Source organism: Diadema antillarum, unplaced genomic scaffold (genome assembly GCF_040938485.1).
Source record: "Diadema antillarum isolate AM-2024a unplaced genomic scaffold, OU_Dant_1.0 seq00001430_RagTag, whole genome shotgun sequence".
NCBI lineage: Eukaryota > Metazoa > Echinodermata > Echinoidea > Diadematoida > Diadematidae > Diadema > Diadema antillarum.
The window spans coordinates 1-12,810 of record NW_027272181.1 but is presented as its reverse complement, the minus strand read 5'-3'; positions in this window follow the sequence as shown (position 1 = coordinate 12,810).

Sequence of the window (12,810 nt, the reverse complement as noted above, 5' to 3'; positions counted from 1 at the left end):
AATAATTAAGTTTGGACCAACAAGAGGTATGGGTGACAACAGTCAATAGGACCATGAGAGTGTTAAACATGATATCATATTCAATGGTATCTTTCTGGATGACGGGAATTCTGGCAAGTTACTCTAATATTGGACAGAGAGGTTGTTCTAAGGATGGTGCTTTAGATTTTTCAGCCAAGTGATTCCCAACAAGTACTTGCATCATTATTGCATTTTTTTTTCTTAAAGAAAACATGGTTGATTTTGAGTGTGTTTGTGAGGGTGTATGAATGTTTCAAAACAAAACAAGAATTAAGGTGACATTTCATCAGGGCTTGCCTCTGAGATAAGTATCACTGTCAAGCAAGTACTTAAAATGTACATTTTATTAGTACAACATAACAGAGTGAAATAACTTTGCTTGCAGCCTATTTGTGACATTTTTTGTTGTTTTATTTTTTTATGAGACTGTCACAGTTTGCAGAAAAGTAAAACAATGTTACGATTTTCCCCTGTCCTGTATGCGTCCCTGTGATAATGGAGCTTAAATGAAATTTTAGTTAGAAAATGAAATTTTAGTTTAAAAAAATGAAATTTTAGTTAAAATACTGGAACAAGTGCTTTCATTCTGCAGATTCTACTTAAAGTGAACACTGTAGATAAAATCATGAAAAAAAACCCCACAAGATTACTACAGTAAGTGATGAATAGAATCAAATTGTAGAATTTCTTCTAAGTAATGTTGCTGCAGGTGCATTCATTTTCTCTCCACCCCACCCCCATTTTTATTTCAGAGAGAATGAGTAAACATCAAACTGAATGGCATAAAAGATTAGCAGTTACATATTTCAAAGATTGAAGCTATATTGACTGTTGTGAACAGAGATATTTGTATTTTTTTGTCGCGATTCCTAGGGTGGTTGTAAAGTGTGTTTGCTGTGAATCATATGAGCAGGACTCCTATCGAAAAGATGTGACATCGCGTGTCATATTCTGATCGATGTGTAATTCCTTACATTACTGGAAATTATCAGAATGGAAAAGGCCACAGGAACTATAGCCCATTTAACATGGTCCTTGTGTGACTCCAAACATTATGGGATTTAGGTGTGAGTTTCTTCAATTTTTCTCCCTCTACAAATTTAATTTGTAGAGGGAGACAAATTGAAGAAACTCACACCTGAACCTTCACCCCTCTGAATAATATCTTTCTTTCATTATGGGATTTATTTGTAAAAGAAGAATCCATATTTAGAAAGACTTCTGCTGTAAGATTGAAAAATGTGCTTTATTAATCTCTTGCACTCAGTCCAGTAGGATGAAGTTTGTATGTCCTTTATGAGCTCACTGTAGACACCTTTACTTTCAGTGGCATAAACTTGTGTGGACTAAATGTCGTAAATCCTTTTTATTTATTATTTATTTATTGTTTGTTTGTTTGTTTGTTTGTTTGTTGGTATCAAATGGACTCATCACCACAAAATATCCTATGCTGACTGTATTCAAGTACACAAAGACAACAGATAAGTGACAATGTGATCAACATGAGACAAATATATCAAGAAAGTATTGGCAATTTCATTAATGGTGAATCACTTAAACATAACATTACAAACGGCTTGTAGGTAGCCAACTCTTAAAAAAACTGCTCTATGGAAGTCCTGATCAGTCCATAAATGGACTTCAGGTATAAGTTTATACCTGAATGTAGTTCACAGTTCTGGAGCATTGTAGTCTTGAAAAACAGTCCTTAGAATGGTGATTTAAGACAGTAGATTACACTGTCTTATCAGAGACCTATTTTTACAGAGTATGGCTTAGTAAATCACATACAGGTACTTCTTTCAGTGCCAATTTATTGCCCCCTTTGTCCTTCTTTTGAAACAAAAGTGGATAAAAACCTATTTCAATAGCCTGTATGCACACATAATGGTAAGTGTAAAGTTATTTTTCTTTTGCATATTGACATAGGGGACTGCTAGTTATATCATGTTGAAGCTGTGCACACACCTCATGTTGTGTAACATGTCCACTGCCCTAATTGAGAAAATGTCCACCATGAATTTGACATTGTCCCAAGTGTTATGATATCTCCCCATCACTCTTGTGACATCTACAGTTTGTTGAGAGGCCTCATTAAAGTGGTGCCGGAATAGCTTTTCCAAAGTATGTGAAACCTAATCAACTGCTGTATCCATTTCACGCAATGTTCTTGTTCACCCACTGAAAATGTTATTGATATGGTGTGCAGTAATTGTTCGGGGGGGGGGGGGGGGGGGGTTTGAGGTTACTATCGAGGTTTGCGAGCATTTGTGTAAAGCGTCTATTTCTGTTTAGTGTCACAGAAATATAGACACCAGAAAACAATGCACTACCTACATGTTCCAGCCCAGGTGTAGGAACTTCTTCCCTCTTTCAGAGATTATTATACATGAATGTACATTTGCTATGCTGCATGGGTTGATTTTGACTGTCGGCAGGTAAAGGCCACAAATTTTGTTACTGCCATGACTTACGAGATCTGCTTTGGACTGTCCTTGTCATACCTCTTGCCTATGCACCGCACCCCTTCTCACAATATTGCATCTCTCCTCTTTATGATATGAAGTCAAGTAATTCCCTCTCTTTCTCTCTCTGTCTGCTTTTCTCCTACACAAGTTCAATTTATATCATTTTGCTCCCCTTTTCCTCTTTCTCTCCTTTCTGTAACTTCGTGTGCACTTATAATTGTGTTCCTTTTAAGCATACCTTTATGCCTGCCTTATCCCTGACTGTGATTATCTGTATATATCTGGATGCCTGTACTCTCTTTGTGCTAATTTTTCTTACCATCTGCTTTTACCAGACCCTTGCTAATGATCATTCTGAAATGTTAATACTTCACCATATGTGTACTTCTCCCGAGGAAATCTGACAAAAATAAAGCGAGCACACATCCCTATGTATTGCGTGTTATGATCACTACATTGGGAAATATTTTCCGGACATCTTAACTAAAACCATGGTGTTGATAAACAGTTAATATGTAATGCATATTCCAGGTAATTGCTTCATATTTCCAACAGAGCAGAGCATTGTACTACATGTATTCGTAAAAGGATAAATGTCAGCGTTGCTACAGTAGTGATAAAAGGCAACTAAACAGGAGAGTGATAATGACTTGGAAGGTTGGGAGTTGCCAATTTTGTGATCATGAATGGCTGTAGGGATCATTGTAAATGGATAATTCTAAGTGCTAGAGAGGCTGGAGGAGTTTGAGAGCCTCCCTATCTTGGCCAGTGTTGTTGGCAGTATATCTCCTGCAACATAGAATACAATCCCTTAACCCCTGGGGGAGGGGGCGGGGGGATTTAGAAACTCACAGTGAACAGTGAATGGGTTAAGTCTGTCCAAGGAATGCCTGGTCACAAGTGAGTGTACTTGTGTGTCTTGTTGACGAATACACTGTATTAGTATGTGACAATGTCCTGTGTGTTATGTAATGTCCTGATGTTTTGTTCAGTTGTTGGTGTTCCTCTTTTTCTAATGACACAATTTTCCTCGCCCAATGCCCCCCCCCCCCAAAAAAAAAAAAACAAAAACCAAACAAACAAACAAACAAACAAACAATCAAAACAACCCCTCAAAATGCAATGATAGATACAACCTGATAAATCAAGCAGCCCTGGATTTCAGAAATATAGTGAGTGGTCGATGTCGTCTCTCAAATCACGAAATTATGAAATCCAGTATCATATTCTGGTATTTGCACATATCATGGCACTGGTGGAGATGAGTGGTATTCTATCTGGAGCTTATCTTGTACATTGTACTCATTTTCTGAAATATGTTTGTAGTGATACATTATTTTGTGGAAGAAAATGCTCACGTAGTTTCATTGTATACTCCCTTTCCTTCTAGTAGAGTCCATGCTCAGAAAAAAAAGGAGAAATATTTGAAATACGATGCCAAATTGAACAAGTCTTCCCACTGAAACGACTATAGAGAAATTTGATGTGCATATTATTTTGAGACTTCAATGTGTTGTGTATTTGCACAGGTACAATGTATGTGTATATAGTATTGAGTCTTTTATATTCATGTGTTAGGATGGTACATGTAAATGTTGGTCTGTGCAGTCTACATTGATCCTGTGTTTCAACCCCAATGATGATGTGAAGCATGAATAGATTGATGCAGAAAGATAAAAAGAGATATACATACTGATGTGTACAGGAACCTCACTTGATATTTGCCAAGCCATGCTGCAGTTTGTGAGTAGCATTAGGTAAGACGCTAACAGTGGAGCATATACAATGTATGAATAAAAGAGAAGAGAAATGTGTAGATGTTATTGATGAGGAGATTGAATAGAAATTATGTAGTAGTCTCTGCTGATATGTTCTGCACATGTGCTGTTCGTATTTCTTGACAGGAAAAAATATGGTTGTACGCTTCTTTTTGTCCAACTTAAGGATAACAGGTGTACGAGATTTGCACATTTTTTTTTTTTGCTTGGGGGGGGGGGGGGGGGGTACAAAAACCAAATAAAGCTGTAGTGGAAAAGGTACATATTGCAGTGGTTTTTTGGCTGACGCATGGCCAATTTGTATTGCACCATTTTGCCAAGTGTACATTTTAAAGTGTGCTCAAAACAGGAGGGGTTTCTGTTTATTATTATTCTTCAGATACACTTTTAATAAACTTCTATGATTTTTAAAGCTGTCCACGTTTGTAAAACTTGGTACCAGCTGTGGTGGCTTGATGTTTATAAAGAAACCAATGCACTGTCTGTTTGTGAGCAATTAGTGAGAGTACAAATTACCTCAAAAATATGCTTGATTCTTGCAATTTGGTTTTCGATCAAGGACAATAATTGCACACACAGCCCAATCTTTGTTCTGCAATTTGTGAATCCCAGTAGTGTCACATATGTACAATGTTTCAGTGAAGTATGTACAGGAAACGTCGGTGAAGATGTTGAGTTCAAAATATCGGGACTGTTTTCTATATCCTAGTGTATTTGTACAGAGGTCCACTTGTATAGTAAATTCTTATCATGTTTTTAGAAAGTAAAAATTTCATATCACCAAAAAACAGAAGTCTTGTAATTAGCATTTTTCTGTTTTAAGTAAACAATGCAGCTGAGAAATGAATAGTGAGGAATGTTGATGATAATCATGATGACGACGACGATGATGGTGGTGGTGTGTGTGTTGATTATGATGGTATATTTGTAGTACATAGTGTAGTAAGTGGTGGTGATGTTTCTTCCCTATGAGCAAAAACCATGAATAATCTATGAAAATTACATTGGAAAACAAGTGAATGTTTTGAACATACAGAGCTCTGATCAGCCAAAAATCTATTGGTATGCAGATTTCAATCAGTGGAAATGACAGACGGAGAAAATAGAGACCAAGACAGAGGAACACAAACACACTTAATAACACAAACAATTGAACAAACAAGACAAAAACAAACCAACAACAACAACCACCCTAAAACCACATAGTGCTAGCCACAAATAGAGACCTAGGTGCATATATATATATATATATATATATATATGCAGGGCTCGACACTAACGGTGGCCCGGTGGCCCGGGGCCTTCAAAAATGAAAGTCGGGTCACCAAATTTCAAAAAAGGGCAAATTTGGTTTGCCCGCCTCGGGCCACCACAATTTTTTGAAAAGTATGTCAATAAATTCGTAACTTTTTGCGCCGGAAATTAGCAGTTAAATTTGTTTAAAGGATGGATGAAAAGGACTGAATGAGTGCCTGAGAGTGAGTGTTGCAAGTTTGTTGAAGTTTAATTTATGAGTAGATATGTCCAACTTTTTAATACTTACTATCATAAAACTTAAATATTTGACTCATTTAAAAAAAAAAACAGGACTTTTAATGTCTTTTATTGTTTTTTTTTCGGGACACCAAATTTTTCTCTCGGGCCACCAAAAATTTGAAATTTAGGATTTTGGTGGCCCCATCGGGCCACCAAACAAAAAAGTTAGTGTCGAGCCATGATATACATATATATATGTTGAAGTGACAAACTGAAATGATCAATGAAAAGCCAAAACTGGAGAAGCAATGAAGAGAAGAAGGTGAAGAGGTTAGAAAATGAAGTGAATGTGGAACTCTAAGAGCAGGTTGTAAGAGCGGTGTTTTCATATTTCCTTGGTGATCTATACAGTATGTCCCAAAAAGAATTACAACGGGGCCCTCCACAATGATATCTTTAAAAATAGTGAATCAATCTAAATACAAATTCAGGGTATGAAACTATAACTCATTGCCCACATCTTACAGAAAAAACCCCATTCGATTTGCTTCAGTGGTCAAAGAGAAATACGGACTTTTGTAGAGGATGTCGGGAATCTGTTCTGTCCAAGTTCTGTCTATTGTTCACACACAAGATCATCGAAATGCTAAAAACTCGGAAGAATCTGATTCATGACATGCTTTACAACAATCCACATTTCTCTGTGACCGCCTAACCAAATCGAATGGGGATTTCTGCAAAGGAGAGCTAAAATGTTATATTTCACGACCCTGAAGTAGCATTTGAAAAATTTAATCATATTGGGCATTATCAATGCGAAAATCTTATTGTAATTTTTTTTAGGGGACATACTGCAGTAGGTCGCCCCAAAAATTACAATCAGATTATCGAATTGATAACATCTATTATGATCAACCTGTGTACGTGCTACTTCAGAGTCTTAAGGTATAACATCTTAGCTCTATTTTGCAGAAAAAACCCCGTTCAATTTGGTTAAGCGGTCACAGAAAAATGTGGATTGTTGTAAAGCATGTCATGAATCGGATTCTTCCGAGTTTAGCATTTCGATGATCTTGTGTGTGAACAATAGACAGAACTTGGACAGAGGAGATTCCCGATATCCTCTACAAAATTCCGTATTTCTCTTTGACCACTGAAGCAAATCGAATGGGGTTTTTTCTGTAAGATGTGGGCAATGAGTTATAGTCTCATACCCTGAATTTTTTTATTAAGATTCACTCACTATTTTTAAAGATATCATTGCGGAAGGCCGCGTTGTAATTTTTTTTTTGGGACATACTGTATTCCAGAATTGGTATGATATTGAATATGAAACATTATCAGCAAGGGAGAGAAGAGAATTAGAGGAGGTACATTGTACATGAATACATGCAAAGCTATCACTAGTGCTGCAAATCGCACAAGATGCCTAGATGGAAATTTCATATATCTGGCCTTCAGGATACCACACATTGTTAATATAAAGAAAAAGGCAAGGTGATGATAGGCACGTCATGAACATCTGATAGAGAAGCTGCAGTATGTCTCTACCCCTGAAACTATTAGTTTTTTTCTACCATCCACTTGCAGCACATGGCCGGCACAGCCGTGGGGGCCGTGGGGGCTCGGGCCCCCACACTTTTTGTGCACCCATACAAAGGAATACACAAGGTGTCATCACTTTGGGCCCCCATATTTTTTTTTTTTAAAACACGGAAGTACATAAGTGGCACTAATATAGAAAGAGATCTTGAAGTATGGCGGCGGTAAGGTTATGTTTTTTTTTTCTCTGAAGACCTTTTTTTTTTTTGTTTTTTTTTTTTTGTCAGGTGAAAACACCCGGAAATGGAAGGGGAGAGAATGAGCTGAGGACCCTTTTTTTTTTTTTTTTTTTTTTTTTTTGCTTGTCAGCTGAAGAAATCCGACGGGGAGAGATGAGCTGAGGACCTTTTTTTTTTTTTTTTTGCTTGTTAGCTCATGAAACCTGGAAGTGGGCCCCCACACTTTTGAAAACGCTGCGCCAGCCCTGCAGCAGACATACCTGATACTATATGCACTGTTTGTTTGTTCTTGTGATTGTTGTGTAAGTTTGAATATACAATTGTATTATGTACTAGTGGTAGAGATACAACAGAAGACAAGACAGAAAGAAAAAACAAACCTACAATTCTGCAAGCATCTAGAATATGGATTTTGACCATAACAGCAAAATGGCAGCTTGCATCTAGTGCAGCCGAGGTAAGGACACATTTACACTGCCACTACCAAAGGACAAACTATTAAATTTGTGTTCCTCAAAAAAGAAGAAAAAAACTAGATATATCGCTACGGCGACTGATATGCCTCCGCCATAATGCATGGTTCTCCTAATAGGTGTATAGTACAATGTCTTGACAATGTGTGATGACAGTTTCACACAATTGGCAAAAAATATTAAAACGACAGGTTTGACACAAATGTGCTGAATGTTCACTTTCCTAGAACTAGGTTCAATTGGATGAATGATTAAAATGTCAGAGTGCAGGTATTTGGGGAACTGATGATTTTTACTTGACTTTTGACCCTTTTATAAGTTTATGCATTGAGTAATTTTCAAGGTATTGAGAAAAAGTATAATTTCAGTTTCAAATGGGAAAATAGCATTATCTAAACCTTTCGTTTGACCTTTGACCTTACAGTTCCACAGAGAATCACTGTTAGGTAGAACATGCATAAATATGTAAGTTTCATGATGATACCTTGAGTTACTTTCGAGATATGGAGGAAAAAGTGCAATTTAGCACTTTCACTTGACCTTTTACCTTTTGACCTTTGACCTTTTGGCAAGAAACTTCCCCCAAAATATATATTGGGTAATACATGCCATACATCAAGTTTTAAAAAAAAAAAACCTTCAGGCATATTGCATTTTAAGGAAAGTAGTGATATTTTGAGGAGTTGACCTTCACCTTTGACCCCCCTGACCTTTGACCCATGACCCCCAACTTCCCTAGATAATCACTGCCCATCGGTACAAGCATATATATACTAAGTTCCATGAAGATACCTTGAACCATTTGCGAGATAAGGAGAAAAAAACATGAAATTTCAATTTTTTTTTTTCACAAAATAACCTGTGACCTTTGACCTTTGACCCTGTGACCCTAAAATCCACACAAAGTATTATCCCCCAAGGATGTACCCTCATACCAAGTTTGATGTAAAACCACCACACAGTTCTTGAGATATCGACAAAAACAAAACGGGACGTATGGACGGACGGACGGACGGACAGACGACCCGAAAACATAATGCCTCCGGCCACTTCGTTGCGGAGGCATAAAAACCAAAACAACTTCCTGTCCACACTAAACTTAGGGTCAAGCCACACCAAGACACACCTGGATGCATTCATAATGCCAGTGAATAAAATATTGGCCTTTACATGGTATGTCCTGGGAAGACCTCAAAAATTCCTGGACTGGCAAAAATGAACGGGATACCAGTGTTGAATAGCAAAATCATTAATGGTACTGTACTACAAAAATAAAAAAATACACAGAGAATGCAATAATCAGTCAGTGCCAGTTCGGAGAAACATTTATTGATGAGAGTACTCAGAGAGAAATTCATGTTAACAATGCAGTGCAGTCTTACCATGTAGCTGTACGCCCATCAATTAGAGACATATCTACGACATTTTCAGAAGTCCTCATTGCATTAATAACTCTTTTCTCTGAATACGTACTTACAATGCAGTTTCAGACCTTCAAGTTCACACTATTAGTAAACTTTTAAAAGGATTCATACCACACTTGAAGGAATTAAAAAGTCGCTTTGAAGATCCTAATCATTTATTTTGAGAGTAATCATCTAAAATCTGCTCTTAATATTGCTCTTTGTTGTTAACAACAAAATAACTGAAAAAAAACAGTCACAAGTAAGCCCAACTACAGAAACCAGCTGAAGAACTTGGTTTGACAACTACAAACATGGATATGAAATAAAAAAACAAATCTTGGTAATAATGTGTAGCCTGGCTTCTCAGAACTCTCCACAGACTTTGATGACTAAGGTCTTTGCAGCGTCACACGTGTGATATACTTTTCCAGTCTGATGGAAAATCTACTATTAAGAAAATCCACTTGATATTTTGCTGACACCATCTTTAATGTTGTTAGATTGGTGACTTAGGAAGTACAGTACATCATATGCACTGTCTCACAAGGGTTGTGTGTATCACATTAATCATGTATTAAACACTCATTGCACAATGTACAAACTCCATGTAAGAAATTGTGCAAACATGAACTTCTCTATACAATTCCTACTCATGCAAGGGCCTTTACTCCAGCAGGTATGAATAGATGACAACTGCCCTCTGGAGTTTGCATCTTGCAAACTCAAGAAATATGAAATACACTAGAAACATTTAAGCATTAGGACCATCACAGTCAAGTGGTGTGACACTATTTCCAGGGTTAAAAGTGAGTAATCATAAAAACTATCATTGATATGCTTTCTGAATTGTGTGGAAAAAAGAATATGAGCTTGCTAAAGTACGTGTCTGTTAGAAGAGAGAAAGAAAGAAAAAAGGTTTTGATGAAAATACTGTAGTTAACTGAGTCAATATCATGGACATAAACCATAAAATATGAATTTCAAAACGCTTGTCATGAAATCCTCTGATCTAAGCATTACCTGGACACACATCACGTTTTATATCATCTTTCTGGAGGTTTCCAGAATCTCCTCAATGTCATCCACATCCGTAGCTTACTGTGAAAGATATATTTTTAAGACATTAGGTGCAATTATCAACTCACTTCTCGTGCAGAATTAAGGTTTCCAAACAACTTTCAGGGAGTTTTAGGCAGTTGATAAATGCAAAGCTGTTTTGATTATGGGGTTAAAAATGCATTTCTGAAACGCAAAAAAAAAAAAGTGCGATCACAAAGCATTTGAAGCGTTTCTGTAGAGGTGATAAACGCAGTCGTTTTCCGTTGCGTGTTTAAGCTCGGACCTGCCCACGTCAACCACTGCCAACTACACATCTCCGCTTCTCGGGACAAACAGCACAATGGAGCGGCGCAGTGGCAAGGCCTCCCAATAGACTCACAGTGGAGTTGATAAACACAACAATTTGAGAAATGCGATCCCAAAGGCGTTTGCAAACACGTTTTGATTGTGGGTATTGAAACGAATTTCGAATGTGAGAAAGTTGGTAAATGCAGCCCAAAGTGTACAACATAACTTCCACAGTCTTTGATGTCAGTTTAAAATTGTTGAAATTCTGTGGTTTGTAATCTGTACAAATCAATATCATTGTACAGTGGACTCCCATTACAACGAACACGGTTATAACTAAATTTCGTTATAACGAAGTAAAACTTCTGGTCCCAAAATTATCGCCATTAATGTCTATGGCATAAAATGCGCTTATAACGAACACGGTTATAGCGAAATTTTCGTCATAACAAAGTCTCTTCCGAGCCCCACAAAAGAAAAACAAAAGAAATGTGCTCTGTTATAACGAAATGCAGATCGCTTTCGAAAATACGTAGCAGAACAAGCATGGGTGAACGCTTCACATCACGGTGTGTTCGCTCTGTGTTTCACGCACAGTTTCCGTCAATTTATGCTCTCTTTAATGTAATATCCAAACAAAATCTAAAAGGTACAGTGTACCATTCCGTTTCACATATCTTCACAGTGTAAGATGAGTATTCAAGAAACAGAATATGATATATGCATGGTTTCCTTGTTGTTGTTATATATTGTATTTGTTCAGTTATAACGAAATTTCATTATAACGAAAGAAAACCGCCGGTCCCGAGCATTTCGTTATAATGGGAGTGCACTGTACAAATGTCTCGAGTTTTCCCTCGAGACTTGAGATTAATTGAGAGCTCAAGAGCATTATGTGAATCACTTGAACCATTTTTTTTCATTCCACAATTGAACAACCTCAGGTTGGAGAGACAAAGTCTCGGCTTCAAGCGTCCCCTTTTGCCCTATCTCAATCACATTTCCTCACCATCTGAAACTTCTCCAATCGAAGCTAGAAGAGGACTTAACCCATTCCATACTGAATTCTAAAATTCCCATAGACTTAATACACAGGCCACCAGGTTCCCATATTGAACGGGTTAAGACTGTTGACATGCTCTCTTATGGCATCACAGTATCATAAGCAACACTCTGCACTCTACATTCTGCTCCAGATATCTTCAGCATCTTTGAGATGGACTGGTCCAAGTACTCTCTCTGGTTCTTCCACATCTGGCACTCTGTATTCTTCACCATGCTCACCTTGTCATCTCCACCACCAAAGAGGAGACAGTGATGCACAAACAGACATCCTCGTGCAAAATATCACATTACTCATCAATAGGTCCACCAAATCTTAGGTCGCAGTTCTCAATACCAGTAGGTCTTTCTCGGTGTCCTTGGGTCCTGGATGTTGTACGCCTCCATGAGTTCCGCTTCCACAGTTTTGAGGGAAGGTGTGAAAGTCTTTTTGCAAACATCCTCAGCCACTGAGTCCTTTGGTTGCTCTGAAAATACAAAAAAAAATCAACAAAACGAACAAACTATCAAGACATAGTTACATAAATCTGGTGATAGCGTGATTTTATAAGTATTTCTTTACTTCTCAGAAGGAATTTCTATCAGAATTTTGAGTATTCTTAGTAATTGTTTAATCTCTATTTGCAATCTGTCATGCCACTAATAGCAATCTAAAATAAAAGTGACTACCTGTTGCTCATACGGGCATCAAACATTCATTAAAATCTTGTCATGAAGGGAAATTGTAAGCAAGAAAATATTGCTGATGTCATCTTTTGTAATGTGAAAAGTTATAAAATAGATTATGAATTTATGCACGTAGAAAGAAAAAAAAAGCTATGTTCTGCTGATTTTTTGTTCTCCCTCACCAATATAAGTGTCCTGGTCTTGTAATCTCTGGAGTCCGAGTCTACGATGGGTACAGGGATGATACGTCCAGTCCGCTGAGACACCCGGACCTTCTCCCAGCCTCCGTGTATCGGAATTCAATGTCTGTGGTTTGCTGAGGAAAGATTGTG